Genomic DNA, 6,673 nt, shown 5'->3' on the forward strand with positions numbered 1-6,673 from the left:
TTGAAAAATGGGCACAGGATATGAACAGACACTTCACCAAAGAAGACATTCAGATGGCCAACAAGCACATGAGGAAATCTTCAAAATACCTAGCTCTAAGAGATGAAAATCAAGACAACAATGAGATATCATCTCACCCCGGTAAGACTAGCAAAATTTAACAGAATAGCCAGCAACAAATGCTGACAAGATTGTGGAGAGACTTGAACTCTTAGTCACTGTTGGTGGGAGTGTAAAATGGTACAGTCACTGTGGAAAGCAGTATGGTGCTTTCTAAAAAAGTTACAAATAGAGATACCATTTGACCCAGCAATTCCACTACTGGGAATATACCCTAAAGAGACCATAACTGCCATACAAGCAGATATACACACACACCCATGTATATCGCAGCTTTGTTCAAAATAGCTAGGAGCTGGAAACAACCTAGGTGCCCATCAACAAATGAATGGATAGTGAAGCTGTGCTATATTCACACAGTGGAATACTACGCTGCATTGGAAAAACAAGGAACTCATGCAATATTATTCAAAATGGGTGAGCCTGGAGGACATTATGCTGAGTGAAATATCTCAGTCACATAAAGGATAAACACTGAATAGTGCCACTGCTGTAGAATGGGACTGACATCAGGATTAGGGTAAGAATGAGAAAAACTGGATGAATTATGCATACTGCATTGAAACGGATGAGGGAGAGAACAGTTTAAAAGCAATATATTGTAGGGTATTATGATCATAAGAGTCCATAATGAAGGTTGCAGAGTGGAGTATACTCGGAGGGGAGAAGGGGGCGTGGGGGGATTGTATAACAATGCGGGAATTTTTCTTTTACTTTTCAAAGAGATGAGCAAACTGGGGGTGGGGTGGAGAAAAGTGAAACAATGAATGAATGGAAATTAAAAATGCTCATTGAAATTAATTTTTTTTAAAAAAGACCAATTGGTAAAAAGAACATCATGATGAGTAGAAGGTCCATGTAAATAAGACGAAGCCCTCAGTAAGATGGATTGATGTGAGAGCAGAAACAATGGATGAACTGATGCAAGCAAGCTAGCTCTCATGAAGATGACTCAGGACCTGGAAGCATGTGGCTCTGCTGTACACAAGGTCACCATGAGTCATGGCTGCCTCTACAACTAACAACACACGGTGTGACTGTGGAGACTACTGATGAGATGTAAGGATGCATTTAAATCTCCCTGGCAGTTGAGGAACAAGACCACATTTCTGAATAATGTGACGACGCACCTTGCACATACAATCATAATAAAAATGCATGCCAGTCCCTTCCCCATGACCTTACCCCTAACTAAAGGGCAGGTGATGCATCATAAAGTGGGAAGCCCTGATAAGTATTGATGAGTTCTGGATTGGGGTAGGGGCTCCCTTTGTGTGGGACCCCAGAGTGGGGTTTAGCAAGTGGAGGGAATTAGGAGCAGTAGTTGGAGGAGGAGGGAGGGTCCAGGGTCCAGACAGTTTTCTCCAGGGTCCAGACAGTGCCCTGTGCTTGGTCGGCTTTGCAAGGTGAGGACAGGGGTCAGGGACTTGTGGATCTCTCAGCTGAAGAGGGCTGGCCAGGTGGTGACAGTGATGACCAAGGGGTGACAGTGTCCCTCCCACCTCAGTGCACAGCAGGGCCCAGGAGGAGGCTTGGGGCACAGAGGGTGGGTGGCTAATGACGAACTTACTCTTAGCAGCTAGTTGTGGTAAGAGGCTTGGTGGCAGAGGGAGATCGTTGAGCAGCAGCAGGCTCGGTGACAAAGGGAGACCACTGAGGGACAGCACACTCGGTGGTAGATGACTGAGTGGCAGCATGCTTGGTGGCGGAGGGAGACCGCCGCCTGGCAGCATGCTTGGTTGTTGAGGGAGACCACCGCCTGGTAGCATGTTTGGCAATAGACTGCCACCTGGCAGCATGCCTGGCAGCGTACTCGGCGGTAGACTGCCGCCTGGTAGCATGTTTGGCAATAGACTGTGGTCTGACAGCGTGCTTGGCGGTAGACCGCTGCTTGGCAGCATGCTTGGCGGTAGACCGCAGCCTGGCAGCATGCTTGGTTGCTGAGGGAGACCGCCGCCTGGCAGCATGCTTGGCGGTAGACCGCCGCCTGGCAGCATGCTTGGTTGCTGAGGGAGACCGCCGCCTGGCAGCATGCTTGGTGGTAGACCGCTGCCTGGCAACATGTTTGCCGCCTGAGGGAGACTGACTGGCACCAGGCTCGGTGACAGAGAGAATCAGCTGGACTGCAGCACCCTTGGTGGCATCGAGAAACACTCATTTGCAGCAGGCTTGGCAGCACAGAGAACTGCTGGTTCGTGGTAGAAGGAGGCCTCTCAGCCACAGAACGATTGGTGGCAGAAGCAGACTGCCTGGTGGTAGTATGCTTTATCACAATGACAGTTGATTGGTCAGCAGAAAGTTCTGTAGCAGAAAGAGACAATTGGTTGACAGCATACTCGGTGACAGAGGAAGATGACTGAGTTTCAGAAGCCTTGGTGGTAGAGAAAGCCAGATGTTCATCAGCAGGCTTGGTGCCATGGAGAGATGGCTGGTTGGCTGCATGCTTGGTCACAGCGGGTGAACGCTGAGCATCAGCAGAATTGGTGACAGAGAAGGGCAACCAGTCAGTATCATGTTGGGTAGCAGAGATAGATGGTTGGGCATCAGCAGGCTCGGTGGCAAAGATAGATGAGTGGATGTCAGCCAGCTTAGTAGCAGAAACAGATGCCTGGGTATCAGCAGGCTTGGTTGCAGAGACAAGCAGCTGGGTGTCAGCAGTCTTAGTGGCAGAGAGAAATGTGTGGACGTCTGCAGTTTTGGTGCCTGAGGATGCTGGCTGGCCAGAAGTATACTCGGTGGCATTGGGGGCCAGTGGTGCCTCAGTTGGTTCAATGGCAGGGAAAGACAGATGGCTGTCAGCACACTCAGTGGCAAATACAGGTGGCTGAATGCCAATAGGCTTGGTTATAGAGAGTGACGTCTGGTCGGCAGCACGCCTAGTGAAAGAGACAGCCTGCTGGGGGCCAGCAGGCTCAGTGACAGAAGGAGATGGCTGGACATCAGCACTCTTGTTTGTAAAAAGAGATTGCTGGGAGATATCACGCTTGGTGGCAGAGCAAAACCACTTTTCAGGAGCACATTTGGTGGCAGAGTGAGACCACTGCTTGTCAGCACGCTTGGTGGCACAGCGAGGCTGCTGGTCGACAGCAGGCTTGCTGGTAGAGCAAGAACACTGGCTGTCAGCACGCTCGGTGGCAGAGCGAGACCACTGGTAGACAGCACGCTCAGTGACAGAGTCAGACCTCTGGTCTTCAGAACGATTGATGGCAAAGCTAGACCTCTGGTCATCAGAATGCTTGGTGGAAGAGCAAGACCGCTGATTGACAGCATGCTCGGTGACAGAGCGAGACCCTTGGTAGACAGCAGACTCGGTGGCAGAGTGAGATCGCTGGTTGTCAGAATGCTCGGGGGCAGAGAGAGACCACTGGTAGATAGCAGAGCGAGACCACTGGTTGTCAGATTGCTTGGTGGCAGAGCGAGACCACTGGTTGTCAGATTGCTTGGTGGCAGAGTGAGACCACTGGTAGAAAGCACGCTCAGTGATAGAGTGAGACCACTGGTTCTCAGCACGCTCTGTGGCAGAGAGAGACCAATGGCTGTCAGCATCCTTGGTGGCCGAGGGAGATGCCTGCATGGCAGCATGCTTGGTGATGGAGCAAAGCAGGTGGGCATCCTCAGGCTTGGTAGCCCACGGAGACACCTGAACAGCAGCATACTGCTTGGCAGAGGCAGACTGATGTGCACTAGTGTGCTTTCTGGCAAAAACAGCCTGTTGGGTGGCAGCAGGCTTGGTGGTAGAGAGAGATGAGTGGTCAGGAGCAAGATTGGTGGCTGAGGGAAACTGCTGGTTGGCAACACAATTGGTGGCAGAAGGAAACAGTTGGGCATCATCATGTTCGGTGTTAGAGACAGACAGTATGGTGGCAGCAAGAGATGTCTGGTCAGCTGCACGTTTAGTGGCAGAAGGTGACAGATGGGCATCACCATGTTCAGAGGCTGAGAGAGATGGCTGAGCCTCACGAGGCTTGGTGGTAGAGAGTGACCACAGGGCAGCAGCATGCTTCCTGGCAGAGATAGATCTCTGTGCAGCAGCACACTTGGTGACAGAGCGAAACTGCTGGCCAGCAGCACAGTTGGTGACAGAGAGAGACCGCTGGCCAGCAGTGACAGACAGAGACCATTGGTAAGCAGTATGTTTGACGGCAGAGGGAGATGGTTGGTCAGCAGCACGGTTGGTGACAGAAAGGGACTGCTGGACCACAGAGTGCTTGGTGGTAGAGAGATATGACTGCCCAGGAGCAGGAGATTGCTTGGTACCACCAGGCTTGGTGGCAAAGGCTGATGGATGGTTTGCAGCATGCTCAGTTGCGGATGGAGACATCTGGGTCTTTGTAGGTTCGGTGGCCAAGACAGATGGTCGGCAGTCACCAATACCGATGGCAGACTGAGACAGTGGGGCATCACCAGGCTCACTGTCAGAGGGTGAGGGCTGCTTGGCAGTATGCTCAGTGTCAGAGGGAGATCTCTGGGCGTCAGTAGGCTCAGCAGTAGAGAGAGATGGCTGAGCAACAACAGCACACTTGGTGGAAGAGGAAGACGGCTGGTATGGAGGAGGTCTGGTGATAGAGAGAGGTTGCTCGTAGGCAGCAGGCCTGGTGGCACAGAGAGATGACTGGTAGGCAGCAAGCCTGGTGGCAGAGAGAGACGGCAGGTAGGTAGCACGTCTGGTGTTATAGCGAGATGGTTCATAGGCAGCAGGCCTGGTGGCAGAGGCAGGTGGCGGGTGCTCTACTAGGTAAGATTCCTTGTAGAATACAAGACCACGCCACTTGGGGTGTTTAATTTGGATGCTGGAGCTGGGCTGTTTTTTCAGTGTGCCTGGCTTGCGCACAAAGACAGTCACCAAGGCTTCCTTCTTCCGGGCCCCGAAGCCAGACTGTGTAGCCTCCACGGTGCCCTTTGGGGCGGCCTTGGGGTGCTTGCTCTCTAGATCCTCTAGCTTGTTCTTGCCGGTGTGGCACGGTCTCAGGGCCTGCAGTCCCAGCACCTTTGGGCAGGGGTCTCGCCTATGCCTTAGTGAGCTTTTCGAGTCATAGAGGTGGACCAGGCTGGCTTCAGGGGGCGGTGTAAGCTCCTGGTGGGGCTCGATCTTGTCTGTCACCCCGCGACCCTCCCGCCCAGGATGGCCAGCGGCCCCCAGACCGCGCTTCATGTGAGTCTCCCCGGAGCTGGAGGAGCTAGGGCCTGAGCCCGCCTGTGAGGCTGGTTTGTTGGGGACACCTTTCGAGGCTTGAGGCGCCAGCACCCTCCTCTCGTTGCCCTGCTCCCAGTCTGGCGGGACCCTGGGCACCGGCTGGGTGCGCTCCCAACGCCCAGGGTGGATGTCGTGGGGACTGCGAGGGAGCCTGGGGGGCCGCGGTGGTAGGGACTCATGGCTCACCTGGGCTGTGGGTTGAGGTTCTGGGAGTTGAGGTGCAGTGGTCTGGGAAAGGAATAGGGACAGGAACCTTCGCAGGATGTTTCCCATGACGAAGGGGCCGAATGAAAGGTTTTGGAATAAAGATTGAGCCCTGGAGTCTTCAGTATTGGAGTTGCGGCTTCCGGCTTCAGCTAAAGCGGCCCGAGTGACCCATAGCTACAGAACGCAAGGACAAGGCGCGGAGCTGGGGCCCTTGGCAACAGAACGCACGGACAGAGCTTGGAGCGCTGGGGCTCATGGAACCCTCTGTCCGCGGGCGAGCATGCGCAATACCGCTCCAGGCATAAGCCCGGACAGTGCACGTAGCATGTGCGCAGCATTTGGGGCAAAGGACATCTGGGCGCAAGGCACTACTTCCTGGTCAAGGGCCGAGTGAGTCAGGACTGCCCCAGGCACACTTTGGGCAAAGGAACCTTCCGATTGCCGCTCCAATGCATGCCTGGACTGCCCTCAGGCACTAGTCAGGAAAGTTTGTGGGGTGGGTGTTCCTGCGCAGTGGGATGCTCTAGATGAGGGCCCAGTGTGCGCTAGCATAGCCCCCTGGCACTCGACAAGACAGCGCGCCAGGCAGCAGGACAGCGCCAGTGTGCAGACCAGGACAGTGAACGGGTCCTTAGGGCACGTGGGGTCCCACTGGCCTCAGGCCAGGACAGCACAGGCCACGACAGCCCCCTTGCATGGACCAGGAAAGCACTCTGCCTGCACTTAATGCAATCTCTAGTTGGTTATGATCTGCACAATAAGGGATGACTTTGCATAGTAAAAAAATACAGCCAACCTCTGGTTTTCACAGCTTTCAGTCAAGATTTATTTAATGATATCATTTCATATCCTCTTCTGAATTTCTGGCAGTTCCCTGGTGGTGTATTGCTGCAATAATTTTTTAAAATTTCTTCAAGATTTTACTTCCATATGATATGAATAAAGACTGGAATCATTTCCACATTCTCTTTCTTGGAAATGTGCTCAAATATGGATTTGTTGCAAAAAGCACCTTCAGCCTTACATCTCAGTTGATATTCCATCACTTTCTGTTCTTTTGTTTTCACCAATGTCTTCAGAGTAGTTGAGGCTTGTTCCTTCAATGCTATTGGCTGTTGTTGTTATGTACCCTCGAGTTGGAGTCGACCCATA

The sequence above is a fragment of the Elephantulus edwardii genome, unplaced genomic scaffold (genome assembly GCF_000299155.1).
Source record: "Elephantulus edwardii isolate Elephantulus edwardi_28Jun2011 unplaced genomic scaffold, EleEdw1.0 scaffold00115, whole genome shotgun sequence".
NCBI lineage: Eukaryota > Metazoa > Chordata > Mammalia > Macroscelidea > Macroscelididae > Elephantulus > Elephantulus edwardii.